Source organism: Excalfactoria chinensis, chromosome 6, assembly GCF_039878825.1.
Source record: "Excalfactoria chinensis isolate bCotChi1 chromosome 6, bCotChi1.hap2, whole genome shotgun sequence".
Lineage (NCBI taxonomy): Eukaryota > Metazoa > Chordata > Aves > Galliformes > Phasianidae > Excalfactoria > Excalfactoria chinensis.
The window spans coordinates 7,647,106-7,672,017 of NC_092830.1; the positions used below are offsets into that span (position 1 = coordinate 7,647,106).

Below are 24,912 nucleotides of genomic sequence, written 5' to 3' on the forward strand. Positions count from 1 at the left end.
CGGACCGGAGGGTGTCACGCTGATATAGGAGGTCATTTCTCTCAGCTCTGAGACTCTCCATCTCAGTTCTGAGACTCTCTATCTCAGCTTCAGAAACTTTTTCCCTCTCTGCCTTTTCAGCTCTGAGACTCTCTCTCTCAGCTTCAAAATTGAATAAGGCCCAATAGGCATTAGCCAGGCCCCAAATCATTTGTGCCTCCTGAGATCTGCCTGTGCCGCAACATTCCTGCCTCAAATATGCGATCAAGCTCTCAGGATTCTTCAAGTGTTCAGGAGTAAAGCTCCATGACGCTGAAGATGTCTGCCTTTTTAAAGTCTCCTCAAAGCCTCTCCACACTCCCTGCCACTCAGTATTCTCTGGTTCTGGGGAAGACTTCCTCAGAATGTTATAAATCCAGATACTGAGTGAGATTAATAAAATAACCAACAGTATGTTCAGGGAAATTAACAGTGTGGTCAAATGGGCATTCAAAAACTGCATTAAGGATTCAGGGAAGGGACGAGGAGCATACAGCACCCTGAAAAGCAGTTTTACAAGCAGTTTTAACAGAGCACACATTTTTTTTCCTCTCTACAATAACGAGATAGCAGAGCTAAAAGTTTACAAAATATTCCGGGGTATTGGCAGTCCGCCTGGACTTTCAAGGTCAAGCTCCCAGGTGCAGAAACGTAAACTTTAGATAGCTCCTCAACGAAAAAAAAAACTCGTAGCTCTGTAAAAAACTAAAAGGACAGCAGGAAAAACAGCAGCTTTTGCAGTTTTTGCCCACTTTTGCCCCTTTTTGCCCAAATTTCTTGGCAATCTGCCCGCATTCTCCACCAATTATGTCAAAGGTTAGCCTAAAATCTACCTGCACCCAAGACAGGGGGGGCAGTCGGCCCGCAGGCCGCTGGCCCAGAAGGAAAAGAAAACAGGGAAAAGGAAATAAATACAGCGGCAGCGATCTAAGGAGGCACACTATTTTACTAAATACTATATCGGAATACAGAATAACACAATATAATACAATATAATTGGAATTAAAGCTAACGAATCGAGTAAAATAAGAGAGAGTGAGTCCCGAAACCGAGAGGCCTACTGTAACTCTAGGCGAAACGGCTGGAACGCTCCCACACGGCTCTCCCCCTGGCTGGCAGGATCCAAGAGAGCGAGTCCAGCACTGAAGTGAGATTATATAGTCCTGGTCATTTGACTGACCGTGGTGCTCCCTGGGACATGTAGTCTTCTTTCTGTGAGCAGCAGATTCATCAAAATTATCTATGCTTAACATGATGTTATGATGTGGAATACTGATAGCAAAATTACAACATTGCAAAACCATGACAGGGACACACACTTATCTTACAGCATTGGAGCCTTTGGATAGTTTCTACATTTCCTGGGCACTATCTTTGATAGGTATTTGAGGGCAATAGGAATTCCCAGCTCTGCCTATTAAGAGTCACAGTGAAATTGAAAATTAGAAAGATGAAAGATGACTTTATGTTCTGTGCCAGGGAATTACAATGGACCCGGAGCTTCATTTAGAGTCTGGTTTCGAGCAGAAACCCTTGAGGGTACTATTATTAAATGCAAACATGTTTCACATGGGCTCAAATGCACCCTGCTACGGGCGAGCATCCAGATTTTGCAGTTGAACGTGGCAGGGTCTGAAACAGCGACCTTCATTTGAGATCTCTATCATCCTCAAGGAAAAAAGAAAAACAAGAAAACAAAACAGAACAAATTAAAAAAAAAAGAAAACACAATAAATGTTAATTAAATAAAGAGTTAAATTAAAAAAAAATATAGAGTTAATAAATAAATAGTTAATTAAATAAATAGTTAAATAAATGTTTACTGAATTAATATCTATCCTATAAGTCTGCACTATTTTTTTCCAACTTCTTTTAGCACATGTTCAGTGAAAGCAACATGTTTCACACGAGACGGTTCAAATGGAAAATAAATTTATTCTATTGGCACGTGAGAGTCATTATGGAAACTATTTACAGTAGACTGAAAGTGATAATGCTGCTGTTAGTGTTGTCTTTAGAAGTTTATTGTTCAAGACATTGAAGATAATTTTACACAGGTTCCATTTTAAGAATAGCTTTTTAATACTAAAAATACTGAGTCATTATGTATGATCATCCTGCGAGAGTAAACCAAAACCAAAATCTAGTATGAGTTTCAGACATATGTTAAGGAGCTCTTCAAAGAAGGGGGAACTCTGGAATCAGTCTTGGATCTTCTGTACTGCTGAACAGCCCCAATTGTCATTAAATTCTTCTTTGAGGCCTTTCGAGTTAATATTAATGGCCTGCTTTACACAGTATATTGCTAAAAAAAAAACAAAAAAAAACAAAAAACAAACAAAAAACCCAAACAAACAAAAAAACCCATGTAATTTTAAATGGAAGAGACAGGAATCACACCAATATTTCACAAAGAACATTCTCAAGATTAATTGTCAGGAAAAGAAAGAACCAGAGTTGAAGCACATACAAAACAAAACAAAACAAAACAAAAAACAACAAACACACAATAAATGTTAATTACATAAAGAGTTAAATTAAAAAAATAAAGAGTTAATAAATAAATAGTTAATTAAATAAATAGTTAAATAAATGTTAACTGAATTAATAACTTTTCTATACCAGGTGAAGTCTGTAATATTTTTTTTCCAACTTCTTTTAGCACATGTTCAGTGAAAGCAACATGTTTCACACAAGACAGTTCAACTGGAAAGCGAATATATTATACTGGCACATGAGAGTCATTATGGAAACTATTTACAGTAGACTGAAAGTGATAATGTTGCTGTTAGTGTTGTCTTTAGAAGTTTACAGTTCAAGACATTGAAGATAATTTCACACAAATTCCATTTTAAGAATAGTTTTTAATGCTAAAAATACTGAGTCATTATGTATGATCATCCTGCGAGAGTAAACCAAAACCCAAATCTAGTATGAGTTTCAGACATATGTTAAGGAGCTCTTCAAAGAAGGGGTAACTCTGGAATCAGTCTTGGATCTTCTGTACTGCTGAACAGCTCCAATTGTCATTAAATTCTTCTTTGAGGCCTTTCGAGTTAATATTAATGGCCTGCTTTACACAGTATATTGCTAAAAAAAAAAAACAAAAACAAAAAACAAAAAACAAAAAACTCATCTCATTTTAAATGGAAGAGACAGGAATCACACCAATATTTCACAAAGAACTTTCTCAACACTAATTGTCAGGAAATGAAAGAACCAGAGTTGAAGCACGTGCAAACGGAGTCTCAGTTCCCCAAGAGCGCTTCGTTTCTCTGCAATAAATCTCTTCTGGCTCTGCTTTGTGCAGTAAAATCCTCTGTGGAAATTCTGATGTCGGTTGTGGGTTTTCTTACGAATGTTAAGAAACATTTTGAAATATTGGCTCAGCGTCCATTTCTTGGACAGAGCGGCTCGGGTGGCAACAGAGCTTAAGAATCACGTCGTCGGAACACCTCCGCTACAGGCAGGGCCGCCACCCGCTCGGCGGAGCCGCCCGGAGCCCCGTCCGACCGGGTGCGGAACGCCTCCGGACGCGGGGCCGTCACGGCTCCTCCGCGCGTCCCGCGCCAGCGCCTCGCCGCCCCGAGTAAGACATTCCTGCCTCCTCAGATGTCACCTAAATGTCCCCTGTGTTAATTACAGCCGTTCTGCCTTATCCCGTCTCTTTCAGGCTGTAACAGAGATGACAAGTCACAGCTGGAAGCGATGACGGAGCACGTGGCGAGAAGGGGCCGGGCCGACCCGGGAGAGCTCAGGTGCGGGCCCCGCAGCGTAAGGGGAGGAGCCGGGATCCACCCCTTCGCAGCCCTCATTTAAGACTCGGCGGCGGAGGTGAGAGCATCTTGCCCGAGTTCTGTGAGTAGTAGAGAGATCTTTAGAAGGTGAGGCGTTTTTCTTTTCTTTGGTGCTGCTTCTGCGGCAGTTGCTGCGTTCGGGCTGGTCTTAGGTTGCCGCAGCCTAGCGCTTTGCCACCCTCCTGTTATTGCTGTATTTCACGTCAGTACAACAGTATCACACAGACCGCATAACAGGTCAGCGTCTGTCCTGTTTATGAGCTCGCTTCGTGTGCTAGTAGGCTGTAATGAGGCCTTTGTCCCTTGTGATAAACAGACCCAAATCCCTCAATGTTTCTCGTTGGAAGAAGTATTGTAGCCCTTTGCTCCCTTTTGCGGCCTTCCCCCGGAGCCACTCCGGCAGTATTTCTCCCCCCGAGGCCCAGGCGCGGGACTCCAGCCGGGGCCCTTCGGGGCAGAGCGGAGGGGGACCGTCACCTCCCTCTTCCCGACGCCCTTTCTCTTCTGACGCGGCCCAAAATGCCGCCGGCATTCCTGGCCGCAAGGGGGTGCTGTTGCGCTCACGTTCAGATTTTAGTCCGCTAGAACCCTGACCCAAGCGGGACACCGGGCTTCTTTGAACCTCGTAGTGTTCACGTGGGCTTGCTTCTCATATTTGTCTAGATCCCTCTGGATGATATCCCTCCCTTCTATTGTATCAGCAGCACCACCGAGCTCGGTGCCATCAGTGATCATGTCTAGGGTGCGCGCGATTTCTATATTTGCGTCATCGGGTACGAGGTTGAAGAGCACTGCTCCATAGAGCGAGTCTTAGGGGATGCTATTCGTCCCCGTGGGGTAAAGAAAACTGAGAGTTGTGTGAGCAGAGTACGTACTGCAGGGTTAATGATTTGAGATGCCAAGAAAGGATGATTTCATCTTTTGTTGTTGTTGTTGCTGTTGTTGTTGTTGTTGTTGTTGTTGATAGTGGTGTTGTGTGTTTGGTTTTTATCCCCTGGTAAAATAATTGGAATACTTGGAGTATTGGCATTGCAAACAAGATGGGTTGGAAACCTGTGAGCTTTTGAACATATGACTGTGAGGTTTCTTTTTATTAAACAATTGCCCCTTCTGGGAATTGAGCAAATTCTGCTAGTGGCTCTGAGAAATGTCAGATTTGATCTTCTATCTCAGCACAAGTAGTGGAGATGAGGGTTCAGCAAGTCAGACAGCGACTTGAGGCGTGAGCTTTCTTGTTTGATCATCTCACTTGATCAGAGTTCCATTTAAAACAGAACAGTAGAAAAGCCTGTCAGTCAGACAGTCTCCGCAGTTTTCTTTCCTCATGTGCTGAGCTCAGTCAGAGTCCTTGGAGTTCTGGGGAGCTTTCGCTAAGCTCTTGCCAAGCTTTTGCTAAGGTGGCGAAGTCTGGGGGATCCCATCTTTCGGGAAAGGCTTTGAGAAGGATAAGCGGTTCTGCCTGACTTATCCGAGGCTAGTGTGTCTAGGTACTGGATTATACCAGTATATATATATATTATATATATATATATTATATATATATATATATAATATACGTATATACACACACAGATAGTATTCATATATATAGATTGTATCATAAGCAGTAAGATTTGCAAGACTGTCAGGGAACTGCAGAATCCACGTCCGAATCACCGATCCGGCACCTGGGCGAGGAGACCGGGTCTGTCTCGGGAGCACAGGCGGAGGAGATTTACCTTAACAACGGGAAGGGCTGGAACCAGGTTCTGCCCCTCTCAGACCTCACTCGAGGGTCGTTTGCCAGCGAGGAAGGATCTCTCGGCCGAGATCCCTCCTTTGTGGAATTTTTCAGTGAGCCTAGATCTTCAGAGACAGGTAAGCCTTGTTCTTTTTGTTACGTGATCTCACGGCAGTGGTTTCAGTGCTGTTACAAAGATAATAGCTGTAGCCTTTCCTTTGTAGCCTTAATATTTCTATTTATATGGCTGGATTTTGACGTGTGAAGTAATTAAGAACTTAGAAACTGCTGAGAAGGGTTATATCAGAGAAAGGAATTTAAATGATCTCCTACTGTCATTGTAGGTTTGATTTCTCTTTAATTGGGAAAAAAATCCCCTTACTTTGACATTTATTGCACGGTTTTGAGGGCAGGGATTTATCTTGTCAGCTTGAAAAGTCAAATTGATGCAGAAGGGCTATTACTGTAGATGAGATTTCCCCACGTGAGCGTAGATCCTAGAGAATGTGGGAGCTCCCACACGGCGTGACAAGGGAGGGCGTTTTTCAATGTAGGGGATCAAGAGAGGGGCGTGTTTGGCTGTTTGAGTCTTCATAGCTACAGAACTTACTTTCTGTTCAGCCCTTCTGGGTATTGGTGGTAGAACACACTAATACTGATTCTATGCAGACAATATGTTTAGTGGAATGTCTTGGATTTTAGCAGTTGAAAGTCTTTGATGCTGCGTGGGAGGCAATCTGTACTTGTTAGCTATATCTGTATTACTGATTCTGACCTGTTTGCCATTTTGCATGAAGGGGATAGGGTCATTAACTGCAACGATTTAAGCAATTCTGATTCAGTAATTAATTGCTATAAGTTTGCCTTTTTTTTTTTTTTTTCGTTTCTAACATCCGCTCGCTCCACTGAGCGCACGCATAACAAAAGAGAGGTGTCTGTGCAGTGTTCTAGTTCTGTATTATCTGAGCATGTAAGGAAGATGCTTGTCGGGCAGGGGGATGCAGAAAGTCAGTCTTATCTCAGCAGACAGCCCTTCCTCCTTGTACCTCTTATATATAATAAAAATAAAAGCTAAGCACTGACTCAGACCCCCTACAAAGGAGACTGCAAGCGTTTGTTAGGATAAATGACGAGAGGAGAGGCTGGCAAAGCATGTGCAGTTTGGCAAGAGCAATTCTGCTCTTTATTTGTATATATATATAAATACTTTTTTTTTTTTTTTTTTTTTTTTTTTTTTTTTTTCCTGATTTGGAATCAGTATCCCAAGAGGTGTTCAAGGAAAGGGTAGGTAACGCACCAAGTTTCATACTTTATTAGTGTGGCTGTGACTGGTTATCTGTTAGCTGGTTTAGATCTTACATAGACAGCGAGGGTGCAGGAGACTGACCTGTTATAACCCCCTTGCCGAAGCATTTGGACCGGACTCTCAGCAATAGCCGGGGCAGTCAACAGACTGACAGTGAGCAGCAAGGAGCAATAGGGTGTTTTCTTTTTGTATTTACTAGAAAAATCAGACTTGTAATTGTGATGAGCTTGTTGTTTCTTATAAGCATTTATTAGCGCAGTTAAAGAGACTTCAAGCATTCCTCAGGAAAACGATCCATCATTATGCTTGTTGTGATGATCATTTGCCTTTTAACGTGTTCTGGAACTATTAATTAGAAATATCTACTAATGTAGTGCTGTGCTGTTCATATCAATAGGAAAGCAGAATCATTTTTAAGTGAGCTCTGCACACAATCCTGAATTACCTAACAACTGTTGCACTTCAATGGTAGCAGAAACAGATCATTTATTAAACATGTAGCCAGTACATAACTGCAGACTACAGCAGAAAAGATTCAATCTGTTTACTTTTATTATACAGAGGCAGAAGGGAATGCAGTTTCTTTTATTTCAGTCAGAACAATGTGATACAATACCACCCCACCCTTTTGTATTAGAGCTAAGTCTCAGTTCGGGACCAAGGCTCACAGAAAATCACCAAGTATCAAGGCAAAGGCTTTCAAAGAGAAGCAGCAGCTAGAGAGTTTCCTAGGGAAAAAACAAGTAAATTGTCAGCAAACTTAACTGTAACACAGAAAGAAGTGTTTTCTCAAGAGCTCAAGGCTTTACTGAATTAAAGGAATACTTCTATCCATATGCTCAACTGCAGCAATAAGACCACTGGTATCATAATCTGCAGTTTTACTTGTCGCATAAAGCATATCTGATATGTTATAGTTCTGCATTAGCTTCATTTGAATTTAAGTGTCAATTTCTGTTTCTACAGGCTACAAAACACAGCAAGTGGGCTTGCTTACAAGGGATCACCTTTGTCACCTTTTACCTTAATCATGATAAACAGCCTAACACCCCCACCAAAGGAACAAGGCTCAAGTCCAGAAGTAGCCAGCACATCTTTTATTGAGGTAAGTGACATTTTACAGTGGGGTTTATCTTTGTTTTATTCAGAGACAGACAGGCATCCTCTGTACAAAGTGTTGAGCATGGCTTCTCTTTCCCTCAATTGCATAAGACATCCCACTCACTTCTGACAACACACAGCACTCACTCTGAGAGACACAACAGCTTTATTGAAAACCATTTTGAGCCTTTATTTTATTTGTCTTCAAACAAGACAGACATCATAACCTGCTTCTCACGTCACAGAAGCGAGCTTAGAGATATGCCAGTGGTACACGCTGAAATGAGAACAGAGTTATATCCTGATGCTGCCCTCTACAGCTGGGCTTAAGTAATAAATAATAAAGTAGTAATAAATAAAGTATTAATTATTACTTTAATTATTATTAATTTACTTTAATTATTATTAAAGTAGTAATACAAAGTAGAAGATTTCTCTTACAAAGCAAGTCCTAGTTCATGTTTTATTTTTGAAATTTAAGTTGTCTGCCTACAGATTGCAATCAGCACACATTTAGGGAGGCACACTTACTTAGAAATACTAAGTTAAACCTCAGTAATGCAAAAAGAGTTTATGTTATTCAAATGTAGAAAAGCAGTGGAGTCAGCCTTTGACTTGGCACAAGAGGAACCATCAGGACCATCTTCTTTATTCTTCTGCTTAATTGACTTGCTTTCCTAGAAGAGAACACAAAACACTTAGAGAGCAAAGTGGCAACTTAACTCCTTCTCAGGTATCTCAAACTATTTCAATCAATACTATAAAACACCCACAGCATACCAGACACATACACTGCAGGCACACTTCCCCTCCAGCCACTTACCCAAACCCTTTTAGAGGGCAACTCCCTGCTTCTCAATTGCCATTTAGTGACTACACAGAGAAAAGCTATTTAATCATTCTGGTTTACCCTAACACTTAAATTCATTTTTCTTTTTTTGCAGGACAAAGCCCAGCTCCTCCAAGCCTCTTCCTTTACAGCCCAGGAGCCCTACCACAAAACCACCATCACCACATGGGAAACAGTCAAGCACACAGGGAAGACAACATCAGCAGTAGCTGCCCCCCACTCAGGGAAAGCCCCTATAGGAAGAAGGGGCCTTCCCTCACACCCCCACTCAGGGGAAGACCCTTCTATAGGGGCTTCCCCCCCACACCCCCACTCAGGGGGCCCCTATGCCAGGTGGGGCCCCCTCCTCACCCCCACTCAGGGGGCCCCTATGCCAGGTGGGGCCCCTCTCACACCCCCACTCAGGGGGGGCCTCCGCAGGCCCCCCCACCGGCAAAAAGACCGACATGAACCCACCGTCCCGCCCAAAAATAAAAAAATAATATCTCTTTAGAGATAGTGCAAAACCCGGTGTCTAGCCCCATGACAAAGGGGGAAACTCTGGCCACTCACTCCAAGAGTGAGCAGCCAGAGTTTCCCCCTTACATTCCAAATCATACAAGACAAAAGCAAAGCCCAAACAAACAACACTTAACAGCCAAGAAAAAAAAGACTCAAAGACCTACCAAAAAGCTAAAGTCCTTACAAACAAACACACAAAAAACCAGCCAAGTACTAACAAAACATCTAACTTCTCAAAAAAGTTTAAACTACCAAAGAACAGAACTCTGAAAAAAAACACCAGCCAAAAACTAAGACAACTAAACAAGTCAAGACCTAACAAACACACCTCAAACATCCAACTCCAACCAAATTTAAACAACAAAAGAAGAAAACTCTGCATGTTCAAACACTAACTCCGCAAAAAACCAGCCAAAACTAACAAAGACAACTCAACACCACAAAATACTAAACAAGCCAACACCTAACAGACCAATCACAGAAAAAGAAACTCAAGCAACTACACTTGCCCCACAAAAAAAGCCAAGTCCTAACAAACACACTAACATCTAACTCCTCAACAACATTTAACCAACAACCAAAGCAAACTCTGCATGCTCAAACACACTGAATCTGCAAAAAACACCAAACTCAACACTACAGAAACAAACCGAGTCCTGACACACCACAACCGCGACTACTCTACAAGGAAAATTCAACGACCGCCGACAAAAGCCGAAAACTCTGCACGCTCACCGACACGAAGATTTTCCCTCAAAAAACAGCAGCCAAAACTCAGAAGACTCGGTGCCGCAAAAAACAGAAACCAGCCAAGTCCTAACAAGACACAAACAACCAACTACTCACCGAGAAACATTAACTGACCTTCAACAAAACCAACTGCTGACCGATGCAAATGCAACAAAGAAGCCACCGCATGCGCTAACCTGACGGTGCCAACAATAACACGATCGAGCTAACCCCCGACGGCTCCATCCCCTAATGAAGCACAAACAACACTACAAACTCTAGCCTCCGAACCACACAAAAAACATACATACACCAAAAACTGCACAAGTTGCCGATGCTACACGCCTCAACCGAGCTTCCCTGCCTTCCAGACATCAGGCTCCGCACTAACAGAAACAGCACAAAAGAACACAACGCCAACCTATGCGAGCCCCTAGACCTGATCCGAAGGAGCCGCCCGACTCGCCCCCTGCCACCGTGCCCATTGCAACTCCCTGCGGCAACATGAACAAACATTCCACCATAACCACTAACTATGGCCAAACGGCAACAGAAAAACAACCCCCTCACCGCAGTGCTAACCTCCAACAGACCGTCTGCTGAACCCCAAAAAACAGCCCGCTAGACACTCTGGCACGACCTTTCTCCTGCCTTTGCCCGCCAGCCACGGCATCGACAGACGCACCAGCTGCACTAGAACCTGACAAAACTAAACAGCTCTAAGACATAGCACCTCACACTACAAAACCCTTACAGGACAACCACACCAATATTTCTCAACCCTCTCTCCATTAACCCTAATCCTCTAACAACTCGCACGACTGAAACCGCTCCACCTTCCTCCAAAAAAAGAGTAGAAAAAACACAGCCCCTACCTGGTGACGCCGTATCCTCATCCCGACGGGCTTCCGGGTGGCCGACCTTCTCGTCTGACGGCTCGCTCCCCTCCGTCCTCCCTGTCGAAGCCGATGCTCCGCTACAGAACGCGATGTGAAAAAAATCCTGCTGTTCGGCTCCCTTGCCGATGTGAACAGAAAATATTGCTGTTCATCTCCTTGCCGATGTGAAAGAAAATCCTGCTGTTCATCTCCCTTGCTTCCGTGGCTTTGTGATGGTTATTTCATTGCGAATGCTGCGGGCCCAACTTGAGTATCCCGGGACCACACGACTCCACAACCTGTCTGGAGAGTGAAAACCTGTAGTTCTGCCGGCCGTCCTTCTCACGTTTCCCAAAAGCTGCGCCGATCGTCTTTACCCTGCAGTCCTCCAGTCCCTTGCAAAAATAAAATGATTCGTTGAGTAAAAAACTACCTGCAAATCACTCACCCCAGCTCCCTTTGTTCAGGTTACTCCCGTCACTTACTCGCAATTGAAGACGAGCTCCGGAGAACTCGCGCTCCTCCCGGTCTCCTGTCACCTGCACAAAAATTTTAGTGTTAGACTCGCTGACCGAACCTCCTGCAAAGGTACATTTCACTTTCCTGACAACTAGCAGGGACGTACAAACGTACAGCTAGAACAAACGACTGAAGTTGAGAAGCTCCTTTTGGATGCGTGCACGCCCATTTCCACGCTTCTCGGTCCCGGCCTGCGACGGACGACCCTGGGCAATGAAACCCACGCGGACCGGCCGCTCGAGCCCCTCGAGGAACTCTCGCCACAACACCGACTCCGCCGCCTTGTCCCCGGAACGTATTCCTGTAAAAATCTGTGAGCCCTCCACGACAGCGTTCCTGTCCAGCCGCGTCTCCGTGTGGAGAATGAGACGACGCTCCTGAAACTACACAAAAGGAGAGAATACACGATCCCGTCCCCGAAAGCGAGACGGACCGATGCGCCCAAAAAGCCGGCCGAAGGGGCGAGGCCGCCCCGGGGTCCCTCTCCGCCCGGGCTCGTCCGGCGGCGGTACCGCGCCGGCCCTTCCGAAACGCCGGGACGGAACCCGACCGCCGCGCCTAACTAAAGGCGAGGAAATAGAAGCGGTCGAACGGCGGACCTGCGAGATTACTACAAAAACAAAACAAAAAAGACATACCTGTTAGCCTCTAAAGGCTCAAGGCTTCCACCGCCTCAGCAATTCCGGCATAAAGGAGTCTCCGCCGCGACCCTCGGTCGATCTGCGAAAAAGATTCCGTTTAAGCGGCTCTCGCCGTCGCTTCTTACTTCCGGCGGCACCGAGGCCGCAGGAACACGGCCCCGTCCCGCTCGCTCCGGCTCGACAAAAAGGAAGGATGCGAGAAAGCCGCTCAAAAACTCGGGACGGACCGAGAACGCGGCGGGACTGCGCTGCGACTCGGAAAACCGAGCGGCGGCTCCCTCCGAAAAGGTGACGGCGGCCGGACGGCGACGCCGCGCCGGCTCCCAGAAGCACAGCAGGGACCCCGCGTCTGCCCCGAACGGAGCGCGGCGAAAGCCCGGCGATCTCCCGTCGGGGAAGCCGGGCCCCGGACGGCTCCGAAGCGCGCCGTCTCCGCGGCTCCGGTTCTAATAGAACGACTCACCGGTCAGGGCCGATCCTCGACGCGAAAGGTCCGGCAGCAGCCTGAAACGAAACAACGAAAAACATCACAACCAAGCCCAAAAACACGCGTAAAAAAACAGCCCCACCTACCGCCTTTCGGCCTCACCGACGCGACGACCGGACGAAGAAACGCCACCCGCTCCGGCTCCTCGTAATGCTGATTCCTGTCTGATCCCTCGTGGCTACCGGCGGCCTCAGGCGGAGCTTAAGAGGCGTCGGCGCGGTTCCGCCCCCGGGCTGCCGACGAACCGCAGCCGCTCCCGGGCCGCCGCAGCTGCGCCGGAGCGGTCGCGGCCCCGCCTGACGCTCGCCGCCTCGTTAGCGCAGCTGGGGCTCGTTACGGTCGGCCCGGGGACGTGACAGTTTGACACGTGAACCCGAGATCTGAATTAGGGGCTGAGATGACGTTTCTGTAAATGACAGCTTAGTACGCGCTTCCCCTTCTCGCCTCTTTGACGGATTCATAAATCAATTAAATAATTGTGTCAAACTGGAACGGATCGCTTTGCGTCTCACGAGACACCCTTCCTAAGAACGTCCCCGGCATTAACGGTCTCCAGAGTCCCCTGCTGTCCGCTTTCTGTCTCTGCCACGCTTTCTCTTGGCCCTCATCCAAAGAAAAAAAAAAGGAGAAAAAAAAAAAACCACACTAAAAACAACAACAACAACAAAACAAAAAACCAAACAAACCCCAAAAAACAACAACAAAAAAAGTTTGTTAAATATGTAACAACTTTGTACCTGACTGAGGAAAAAAAACTAAAGGTGGAGGTGGAAATATGGGAGCAGGGATGTGGCAAACTCCTGCAGGGGTTAATGATGTGCCTGACAGAATAGCTGATGAAGGACATTTGCAGCACAGCTTTATGAACGGCTCTGTACGGTGCTTATTGGGGTTACATTGATGAGACGCATACATGGGTAGGAACGCTTTCGGAAAGAGTTCAGTCCTCTCCAAGGACACCGGTACTGTGTAAAGACTTCAGTGATTAAACTCGCTTTGCTTTTCAGTCTTGTTCTTAATTGGAAATCTGGATGTTTTGGGGGTGGCGGGAGGAAACCTTTGCCTGCTGGTTTCCTGACAAAGCCATCAGTTAATGTAGTTGTGAACTACAGCGGTTGGGTACTGGCACATACAACTCCTTGGCTTATAAACGTATAAATAACAGACATCTCTCGCTTTCCGAACCTACTGCCTGCAAATGGGTGCGTGTGCTCAAAGCGAACATGTCCTGGGTTACAGATTCTGAACGAGAGGCCCAAAGCGGTCACCACTGTGTTCTTCCCCAACCGCTTCGTGCTTGCAAACCAACAGGCGATGTGAAGCCGCTGGAGCTGCAGCGATTCCAGTGGAATGGGCTCCTCCGGCCTTCTGTAACCTGCTCCATTTTTTTCTGGCCTAGTTCGGTCACTTTTTCTTTGAAGAAAATGCACAAAGGTTCTTATTGATTCGTACCTGAACTGCAGAAAGAGGCCGATTCCGCCTGGTGAAAAGTAGCAGGTGCACTGATGAAGTATGATTTTGTGTTTGTAATCCATACACATTAAATTAGGTTAAAAATAAACCAGGAAGACAACTTAGGAGATTTTATCATAACGCCCCCAAAAATAATAGCTTGTTCATAGCAATTGGCTCAAGCGAGACAATAGGTTATTTTTTTAATTATTATTATTATTATTTGATTTCTTTAATTATTTTTTCCCAGAACAATTGATTAAATAGTAATTGAGCGAGCAGAAATGGTACAGCTGAAAAGTAATACAGTTGTTCTTCAAAGGTGGGAGCTGTGTTCAGCCGTCTGGGGGAATTTCACCGCACTCGGGCAGCGATTCGCGATGAACTGTTAGCGCTCTTTAAACTTGACCTGGGTGTAACATAACTGCAGATCGCTTCCCTTAGTAGAGCCACCTGTGCTCCTGGAATGGGGCTGAGCAGAATAGGGCAGTTGCTGGAATCTGACCTCTGCTGTTCTGAATTACTTCACGTACCCTGGATATATGCTGAAATACAATATCCCCTACAGGGCAGCACCCAGAAAACTTCCCCAGTAATGACATGAGTGGTGTTTTTGGCACTGGAAAACTGCGAGAGATTTTTCTCCAAGAGCTCCTTTAAGTAGTGTACTGAAAGGCTTTAAATAGCTTTGGCAGACATAATTGAAATGCAAAAGGAAGAGAAAGCCAATTTGTAACATATCAAGCTAGTCTTGCTTGTAATTTCAATAAAATTCTGAAAGAATATATAGATATTGTAAATGTGATAACTTATACCCAAGAGATCTTTTAAAATGTAAAATCATTAATTCAGTTTCCACAGATCCAGTAGTATGGGAATGATGGAGGGAAAATACAAAAGAAAATGAACCCCCGATAATTGTGGTGTTTACAATACAGCTACTCGACTCCCCCATTTATCACCGCTTGAAATTTGGTGTGTGATGTAACACTGTAGCTTCGTTTGTTCCGGATGGGGGCTGGAGTTCTGAGTAAGAGAACAGGCAGAAATATGTGCAGGTATCAGATGGGCTTTAATCACCTTGCTGAATACAGACTAGTTTACCAGGTACACTTAAATCTAAAGGAATAATTCTGAGGTGTACTTTCTCATGTTCCATTCCGATGCTTCCATGCAGCTCCCTGGATTTTCATCCTCGTGCTCCTACTTTAATATCAGAATTTGAAGTATCGTTTTTTATTTCAGTATTGAACAGTAAAATGCATAAACCCTGAGCGTACTTTATGAGCACTGACAATCTAGTGACAAAAAGCTCGTTACAGTGAGTGTTTTTCACCAGGACGTGCTGCTGCCCTGGAGTTTCCCCAGTTGAAGCTGCCTCGTACCTCAGAGGTCAGGCCATCGGAACTGCCAGGTTCTTGTTACTGCCAGATAAATGATCCCAGGTGAAACCCTACGGGAAAACTTCAAACAGAATCTCAGAGCTGAAACATTCTGAAAACTGAAGGTAGCTTGAAGGATAGGAAGGATTTGAGGTGTTTAGCTGCACACTCAGCCATACTGAGACCAATTGCAACAGATTTCAAAACCAGAAAGTTTTCCTAATTACAGATATGGTGTTACACTGCAATCGTGAAGGATTGTTCTGCCTGAAAATAATCTCAGTGAACAAAAGTTTAAATGGCCTGCTTTTCTGCCCTCTGTGCTTTTCTGTTTCAAGGGAAATGTGTCTGTGCTTGCTGGAAAGGATGAGCAAAGCTCCAGCGGCCACATTCTTTGTTCTGCTTATAAAGTCTAGACAAAAAACTGCATTTAGTTTCTGAGATACAATCTGTCTAACGTGTTCTCTCAGCAGAACGCTTCTGTGATGCTCTGTGGGTTATTGATATATATTTATCTGCAAACAGAAGGGAACGCAGAAAGACAAAGAATGCCACTGCTCAGTTAAGTTTTCAAACAGGTTACTGTTAGTAACAATTTAATGTTTGCTCCATAAACACAGCATTGATAATCCATAGGATACAAGTTAAGTGTCTCCCTTGAAAGCTCTACAACCATTTTTTTTTCTCGCAGCAAAGGAAACATTATTTCACTTTGGTCAGATAGTTTGTATCAGCCCAATACTGTTACATATACAAAGAAGCAATAGTACTCATGTCCTAGGGGTGATCTTACTTAGTCTTCCAAGCATTAACAATTAACAACTCGCTGAAATCACTAATACAATGCTCAGTGCACAATCATTTCCAAGAAATTGTTTCCAAGAACATACAAGTAACACAATACAAGTTGCTTTACATAATAGCGGGCAAGCGGCAGACAAACACCTACCAACCACAGTTCTCAAAAACACAATTCATTAAAAAGTGAAAAAACTGTGGCCTTATGGTTACAAAGAAACTGAAGCGTTACTGCACGAGAGGCTTTGAACACATTATAGGGTGCATAACTTGCGTCCGGCTGCTTATCAAGCTTACAGTCAGTCTTTAGTTGCCAGAACTGGAGCAAGAGAGCCCTGTAGAAAACGACGAGCTTCAGCGTTGGTGCTCTTCAACAACGGCGCTGAATTTGCAACTTGGACTTGATTCTTAGAACTGTTTCTTATTCCAAGGATAGTTTGAAGTGCTGGAAAAGCAGGGAAAGAAGGAGCTACGGGCACAAGCAGACCAACACAGGTAGGGCTAACAATACAGCAAGATAAAAATCAATTCTACAGCTACTACCTTTGCTGACTACACCCAGAAAAGATAGACAATAGGGTCGCTAGACCCACTTCTAGCAGATGTTAATCATAAAAATGTTCTCATATCATAAGAATGATTAATCATAAATTAAACAGATTATGCAGACCTTTACTAACCCTTTCAAACCCACGTCTGTCTATTTAGAAATACAACAGCTTGCTTATTCCACCCAGGAAAGTTCTATCAGAACTAGAAGACCCGTCACCCAGAGGGCCACAAAGATGCTCAGAGAGCTGGAGCACCTCTCCTGTGAAGAAAGTTTGAAGGAGCTGGCCTTCTGCAGCTTGGAGAACACAAGGCTTGACGAAAGATATCACTATGGCCTTCCAGTATTTCAATAGATTTCCCCCTGCTGAGCAGGCAGATCATGACAGGGCAAAGAACATAAAATAAATACATAAATAACAGTGCTATTCATGTTTTTGCAGGTGAAACAACTGCCATGTTCCCAACATTTATTGGAAGCTCTAGCAGACCTAAAAATAATTAAAATGGCCCCTTTCCAAAGAAATAACATTCCCACTTCTTAGATTTGTTTTGTCATAGCATGTGATGAGCACAGGGCAAAACGTTAAACATGAAAAATACTAAGGTCGATTTCTTTGAAGAAAAAATAATGACTCAGAAGTGTTCATAGTGCTTAAATGTTTAAAACCATTTCACGGTAAAATGGATTGGAGGTAAAGTAGCCAGCATGATCTATCCTATGTTTTGTTTGGCAGGCACATTTTGAGTTTCCACAGAACTAAGAATCTATAATACAATAGTCAAATCAGAGGCAATCAGAAGTGGGAATGAAGTGAAGCCTCTGTCTAACTTAATTGTTTCTTACAAGATATCATTCACCAAAAAACCCTTCATCAAAACCCTTTGTTGCTTGTTTGCTTTTGATGAATTTCCAAAAGTACCTTTTAACTGAAGCCCAGGATACCGTTGGTTTCTTGGGCTGCAAGGGCCTGTTGCTGGCTCACATCCAACTCCCCCATCCCCCAGCTTCTATTGGTAGTGGGAAACGTTGAAGCTGGGGCATCTGGGTGGCAGATCCTGAAAATGAGTTTGTGGACATTCTACAAGGCCCGCTGCTTGAGCTCGTCTAGGTGTCCTAGCATCACATCCTGCCACTCAAACCTCTTATCCACACTGAACAGCAAGGTGCCATCTGCTGTCCTGCTGTGGGTACTCTTCATTCCACTGACGAAAACACTGAAAAGCATTGGTACCAATACTGCCCAGTGAGGGAAACCACTCATCACCTTCAGGCAGTGACTCATTTTCTTCATTCACGAAATGGTCCAGCCATCAAATCTTTACCTTTGCCATTTGGAGAGAAGGATACTGTGGGGGACAGTGTTAAAAGCCTTACCAAAAATCCGGATAGTTAATATCAGCGACTCTTCTCTGGTCCATTTAGTCCATCATAGAAAGAAAGGCCAGTAAATTGTTAAGACAGGATCCATCCCTGGTGAAGCCACGCTAGTTGTCACCTGTCACCTCCCTCTCTTCCATGTGCCCTAGCGTAGCTTCCAGGAGGATATAGGTGAGGCCGACAGATCTCTGAAAAGAACATCACAAGTTTCTTGTGAGTCACTGAAGCGATATGAGGCTTCATCAGCAATAAAAGCAACAGTGCTTGAGAGAGAAAAAGGTTTTTGGCATTCTATAAATAACAAACAACTGAAGGAAGATCCCATTCCCACAAGTCTTTCAAAGGTGCAAAATGTGAAACAAGCCTCAGACAGAAAACAATTACAAGTCAATATTTGCATGTATTGTGGCATTTTAAATCATGACATGCACTTAAAACAATGTGCCATACAATATAGAACTGCACATAAATACTAAAAAGAACATCACTTTAGCATCAAAAAAATGTTGATATAGTTCTGACTGGTAAGAACTTCCGGCTGCTCAGAATACACGGTCACACAGCAGTGTTCCGTGCTTGCAGGAGTGCTGCAAAAAGCAAAAAAACCGACTCTATTTTCACAAATAACATGCCACGGCAGTTCATAAAATTCTGGCTTTGATTACTAAAATGTCAATAAGTACATCACGGATACTTACCGGTCTGGTGGATGAGGTGAATATTAGAAACGCTCAGGACATCTGTGTCTGTACTGTGTACAAAATGCTGTGCAGAACTGCATTATCTCGCCACATCTACCCACAAGACAATGGAGAGGACAGAATGAGATAAGATGTAAATATATTTCATTCTAACACAATCACAACATCCTCCTTTATCTAGACATTACATTTGATCTCTGCACCAAACACAGGAAACAGACAAGTTTGGTGTTTCCAACCCAAAGTTCAAAGGATAATGATTTCACTAAAAACACTACCAAATCCAGGTTATTTTTCCCTTCCTCTCTTCCCTGGAGAAGGAGGTTGGAAGATCATTTATTTTTTCATTGAAATGAAAACATGAAACTATTTGTCTATCAGATTCCGGTAGTTTCACAGAATCACAGAATTGTAGGGGTTGGAAGGGACCTCTAGAGATCATCGAGTCCAAACCCCCTGCCAAAGCAGGTTCCCTACACCAGGTCGTGCAGGTAGGCATCCAAGCAGGACTTGAATATCTCCAGAAAAGGAGACGTAACATAAACATAGTTTAGAGCTGCTGGAAATAAAACAGTACATTCTTCCAAAGCTACTTTTCAGAAACCTACTGGCTTGTTATTTTCATATCATTATAACCTTTAATTTTCATTTGGGTACATTTAATCATTACATAAATTAGGTCACCTTGTTTTCTGTGAAAAATTACTTAGTTAGAGCTTGCAGAGGAAGAATACTGGAAGAATCTAGTAGTTGAGGGAGTAATTCTGTCCCTCTCGTGGGTCATCAACAGAGATTCTCAGACAAACTGCAAGATTCTATAGACTTGTTTACTATGCAGTAAGCCTTCAGCAAGCCCACACAAACAAGACTTAAGATATACAGAGGGACAAACTACGCGGGCAAAGTTGTACCGTCTTAGCTCTGTTGGTTAAAATTGCTGTACTACAAGTACGTACTTTCTCATGTGTATAAATATGTTGTCAGAAGATTCTCAGCTGATCTTAATCTCCACTAAGCTCTGCTCTGCCGTGTGAAGAAGAATTCAGGAAAATTTAGTAGACATAGCAATAATTAATTATGGAGATTAACTTGTATAAAAGCACATCATACCCTCTGCACAAATAATTTCCAAGAACAAATAGGAATTATTCACAAGGCAGGGTGCGTAAAATAGCAACTACGTATAGGCACTCAAATTATGTCTGTTATTAGTTCCAGCCAGGAACACCAATAAGATCACTACTGTCAAAAAGGCAACGGGGCAAAATGGAGGAATAATCAGAAAGCAGGTGAAGAAGCCCATGTGTTCGCTTATTTCTAAATAAGGCTGGTAAAACACTTACTCTGCAGATGGCAGCTACAACAGCATCCTCTGACAACAGTTTCTGATAGAAGGGATCCAGGTTATCTCCTTCTACTGCAGGCAGTATTTCAGTATCAGATTCACATCCTGTTTTTGTTAGGGAGAGAAAAAAAACACACACAAAAGAGTTACAAAGAGACAGAAAACGTCCTCAGGTACTTCCATAGAACACGCAGCGGGACAACATTTTTTCTTCCATAACTGACTAAAAAGCTAAAACAATTTACCCAAAAATACAGAGATGAAAATCTGACTGCAAATCAGAAACAGACTTCTACTTCACGGGAAAACAGACTCTTCAAGCACTTAGTTTCTCACTAAAGGATATTGATTGCAAAAAAGCTTTTACCCATAAGGTATTTTAACCGAGTTACTCCAAAATTGCCGTGCAACATAAACTCAGTACAGAAGCAATTAGCCTCAGTAATTTAAATCAATTCAGCACAGACTGAAGTTGAACACACTTAAATATTTATTCAGCCTTTTTAATGCTTTTCAGCTGGAAATAAAGAGGGCCAAAGCTGACTTGAAACTCAGGTTGACATAAAAACTGCACATAAACTCATAACAGAATAGAAAGCACAGCAGTGACAACAGAGCACCAAAAAAGCAGGCTGCAGCAAATGTGGACTTGCTCAAACACAAAAGCAGAGGATACAGAAAGAAAAGGAACTGCTCACCTTCAGCAAACCACAGGTACGCTGGAATCTCCAGCAAGGTACGCTCACCTTGGCTGCCAACCCTTAAATGACAGCTAGGAAGGGGTGGATCCCGGCTCTAGTCCTTCCAGACATTTAGCTGCACTGTGCATGCCTGGGCTCCCCTGGGTTGGCCCTGCCTTCCCACCAGGTGGTCCGTCACTGTGTTGGGCCCTGACTTAGCGTTTCCTCTACAGTATTTAATTCCTGTTCAAAACAAAAATATGACATAAGAAATAAGTAATGCATAATTTCCTGTTGTATTCAGCTTATCCCTCCCAAAAGTAGAAGTCTCTATGCCTTTATACCACATTCTTGCAAAACTAAAACAAGAGCGCTTTTAGTAGCTGGGATACAGACCTGAAATGATTTTTATCTATCGCATTATCTAACATGAGCTCGCAATACTGGGTTTTGCACGCTTCTCCTCCATTTTGCTGACATGTTTAATCAACCCCAACCAATGCCTTAACATTTCTTATCCTCTTCCTGCGATAAACTTTACAGAACCCAAAGCTGGTAGCTCAGCTTCTTACTCTCTACAGCCCAGTTATCTGAAATAAAACTCACATGAAGATGGAAAGATTTTCCTCAATAGTATAAGTTCCCAAGCTTATGCTTTATTTTTCCCCACACCCACTGTCCAGAGCAACATCGCTACGTGGTATGTAAACCTAATGGCCAGATTTGCTCCTTACACACTTCAAGTTTTGCAACACATACATGACAGCTGAAGTACACTGAAAGACATAGGTGGAATGAACAAAGAAACTGGAATTAAAGCAGACACTAAATCTCTAATTTGACTATATATATGGAATATATATATATATATATATATATATATTTGGAACAGAATAACCTAGACCAGGAGCTTAAAAGGATCAAAAATACTAAAGCAGATGGAGATACAAAATGGCTGAATCCAATCACAGCACCAAATCAATTTGTGTGGTTACTTTGTAACTGCAGGGAATTTGTCACTGCTGTGTGGTGTTGGTCACTTCCAGGTCATAATTTCCACAGAAACAGAAAAAAGACAACATTAATCTTGTGTATGTGCTGAACAAAGAATAAACCCAATACTTTAAAACTAAAACAAAACAAACCAAAACAGAAAACCCATACGGCTACGTGCTGAAGAGAAGCCTCAGCGCTGATGCAATTATTAAGATTCCCCAAAAAATACCAGAGATCCCTGATCTCTGATATGCATAGCATCCGATCAAATGAACAAAACCATTCCCATCTGGAATTTAAAAACCTATCACTAGCTCTAATTTAATGATCCCTTATGGCTTTCTAAACATATACAGGAGAACAACAGCAAGGACTTTGCCTTCTCAACTCCCGGTGCAACATACCTCAGACACACAAGGAACTGAAGATGTTTTTCCACCTTCCCTCATCTTTTATTGTACAGACGGGAGGATGTAAGAGAAAGTTCCTTCTGACTTTTGACAAGCACTGTCTATAAACCGTTTGAGAGGATACGTGTCAAGTACAACAACACTGAAAGACTGCTTAATAAGCTTCATTTAGAAGAGTTATCTGTTCCATAAATACATGAGATAAATGGAAACTGGGGCCCTTCTGACATCCCTAGTTTGGAACCTGATTTCTTTTTTTTTCATTTATTTGGCAAGCTAACACTTTTTAAAATTCTTCTTTCTAAAAATATTGAGTACATTAGACAACAGGCACAAGCACTGAGTACTGATATCTAGATTTCCGCACCTTCTAACTCACTTATATTATCTAATAATAGATACAAGTGAATTTAATCGCAGTTCCAAAAACTGAAACCAAAGCAGGATTACCCAACGTTGAAGAACAGCCAGGTTGCAGCATTTACAGCCCTGTGGTTGCTCCAGCTCCTGTGACGGGCCCTGTTGCTGCTCCAAGCCTTGCAACAAGTCCTGCAGCTGCTCTGCTCCCTATGACAGGCCTCGCGATTGCTTCGAGCTGTGTGACGGACCTGTGGGTACAGCAACACTTCTAAAGGGTGCAGGCATTGCCACAAAGCGCACATCTAGCCTTGAGGTCACTCCAATCACTCTAAGTCTCACAGTCCAACCAAACAACCGGTGCCTGTAACTGTTGTCCCCTATAAGCAAAAAGAAAAAATGCCCAAAAAGCCAAAACATTTAACAAGGAGAGCTCATAAGATAAGACAAAGGAGGAACAATGTCACAACAAAAATGGGTGGAGAAAGAAATAGACTGACTTTTAGCATTAAACAAGCTATGAGATATGCGAAAAGATTATAGCCGTTGGCCACCCAAACACCACACACTTACAACCACTGGATCGCTGGAAACAGACCCCGTGCACGTGGCTACTGCCCAAAATACTGTCCCGGGCCCTACAAAGCAAGCCTTCCGGTGACTCGACACCCCAGGACGAACTGAATCAGACAATGGGATTCATTTCTGAAACAGTCACGCAATCACACAGGCCCACTGATCAGGGACACATTAATGCATGAAGTCCAATAAAATCACGTTCAAAGAAAGGAAGGATAAAGCACCAGAAGAGAAAACGACACAAACAGTAGATGGGGAACCAGGCAAATATAATTACCCCCGAGTACCCAATTCATCCCATAAATCCAAATCAATATCTAGCTTTGGCAGACAGCGCTGACAAACTGCAACGGAAGAAAAGCTCAGCCAAAGTGCTCCTGGAAGTGAGGCAACGTACTTCACTGAAAATCTAAACCAGACCCCGCCTGACAGAGGACGTGGGCGAGATTAAGGGAAGAGCTGTGCCATATCAGTCACGACTACTAACTAAAAAACAAGCCAGTATAACCCACAGCTCCAATAAAAGGATTTTCCTTACGGGTGCAGAAAGGAAACTAATGTGTAGCTGGCAGTTCAAACAGTAGGAAAGACGTTTCAAAGAACCAGAGACGTCATTTAAAACTAAAACTCAGTGCACGCCAGAGATTAAAAGCAAACGTCGCTGGAAGAAAACATGAAAATAAATTCTATTCTCAAAGGTATATGGTGGCAATAAGGAGCTAAAAAGAGCAAAACACTTACTTGAACCGAGGCTTCCAAGGACAAAAGGTAAGTCGAGGAGATCGATAATCGACAGCAAACGCTTTGTGCTCGCTCCTGCCGGCCAGGTCCTCCGCGCCGCTTCTTCTTTCTTCCGCAGCAGCTCCTGAAACATCAGCGGCGACACCGTCAGACCCGCGGAGCGGCAAGTCCCAACAACAGAAGGAAAAGGGAAACCCGACGTCAAAAAGCGAACGGGTCACGCAACCACCCAGCCAAGGAAGGCCTTGCATTCCCCCCTCATTCCCCCCCCAACCCAATTCACCCCGGCAAAACCCGCTTTGAGCAGCTTTTCTCACCTCACTGACTCACTCTGGACTACAGCCGGTGCTGCGGGGGATCGCAGAGGCGGGCAGACCGGGCAAATGGTGCCGGACATACAGAAAGCAGCGGCCAAAAGACAGCTTCCCTGCTTACAGGGACCCCCAGCCACCGCCTCCGTTGCAAAGGGCCTGGGACCCCGGGGCAGCTTCTCCCTGGCTTACAGGGCAGCCCCCGTCCCTACGGCCGAGGGAGGCTCCTTCTCCCTCCAGTCCGGGGCACCCAGAAACGCAGCCCGCTAACGGGGCGGTCACCCCACGCAGGCTGCCAGCAGAGCACAAACGCTCACGTACCCACGACCTGATTTCAGGCGGGTGGACGACACCCCTGGAGCCACAGAGCTCGGCTTCACCCCCGCCCCCCAGTGGCAGGAACGACTCGCAGCAGCCAGGTAACGGAAAGCCGAACGCCTTTCATTCTGCCCTTGGCTACATTCGCTTTCATTGTAGCAACGAGATTAACAATCAATAGAGTTTCAGTAAAAAGCTTTGGAAACAATCTTGTGTTGATACATCAGTATCCTTTATGCTCAGTTACCGTCACCATCCTGACTTCTTGTCTGCAAACAGCAAAATGTAAGTTTTTCCATCAACCTATGTAAGTTCTCCCAAGAGCATATAAAAACCAACTAGCAATATGTGAAACATAAATACAA

At 44.0% G+C, this 24,912-nt stretch overlaps 1 protein-coding gene and 3 long non-coding RNA genes across 4 annotated transcripts in view; all 4 read right to left on the bottom strand.

Annotated features, from left to right (window-relative positions):
• Positions 1-8,541: 8,541 nt before the first annotated feature.
• LOC140253804 (uncharacterized) overlaps positions 8,542-24,912 on the bottom strand; it is an 84,005-nt gene continuing 67,634 nt past the window's right edge. Inside the window, exon 7 of the mRNA XM_072339750.1 lies at positions 8,542-8,619. The gene's annotated coding sequence lies outside the window, so the exon portion shown is untranslated. The remainder of the gene's footprint in view (positions 8,620-24,912) is intronic.
• LOC140254310 (uncharacterized) lies at positions 11,538-13,410 on the bottom strand. Its single transcript, XR_011904139.1, has 4 exons — positions 12,634-13,410; positions 12,524-12,564; positions 12,058-12,139; positions 11,538-11,802 (listed from the first exon to the last, which is right to left on the bottom strand). It is a non-coding gene; the product is annotated as an uncharacterized lncRNA (long non-coding RNA).
• Positions 16,124-18,903, bottom strand: LOC140254386 (uncharacterized). The gene is made up of 3 exons (XR_011904184.1): positions 18,808-18,903; positions 18,107-18,297; positions 16,124-16,624 (listed from the first exon to the last, which is right to left on the bottom strand). It is a non-coding gene; the product is annotated as an uncharacterized lncRNA (long non-coding RNA).
• On the bottom strand, positions 20,924-24,534 carry LOC140254388 (uncharacterized). The gene is made up of 3 exons (XR_011904185.1): positions 24,236-24,534; positions 23,919-24,042; positions 20,924-21,078 (listed from the first exon to the last, which is right to left on the bottom strand). It is a non-coding gene; the product is annotated as an uncharacterized lncRNA (long non-coding RNA).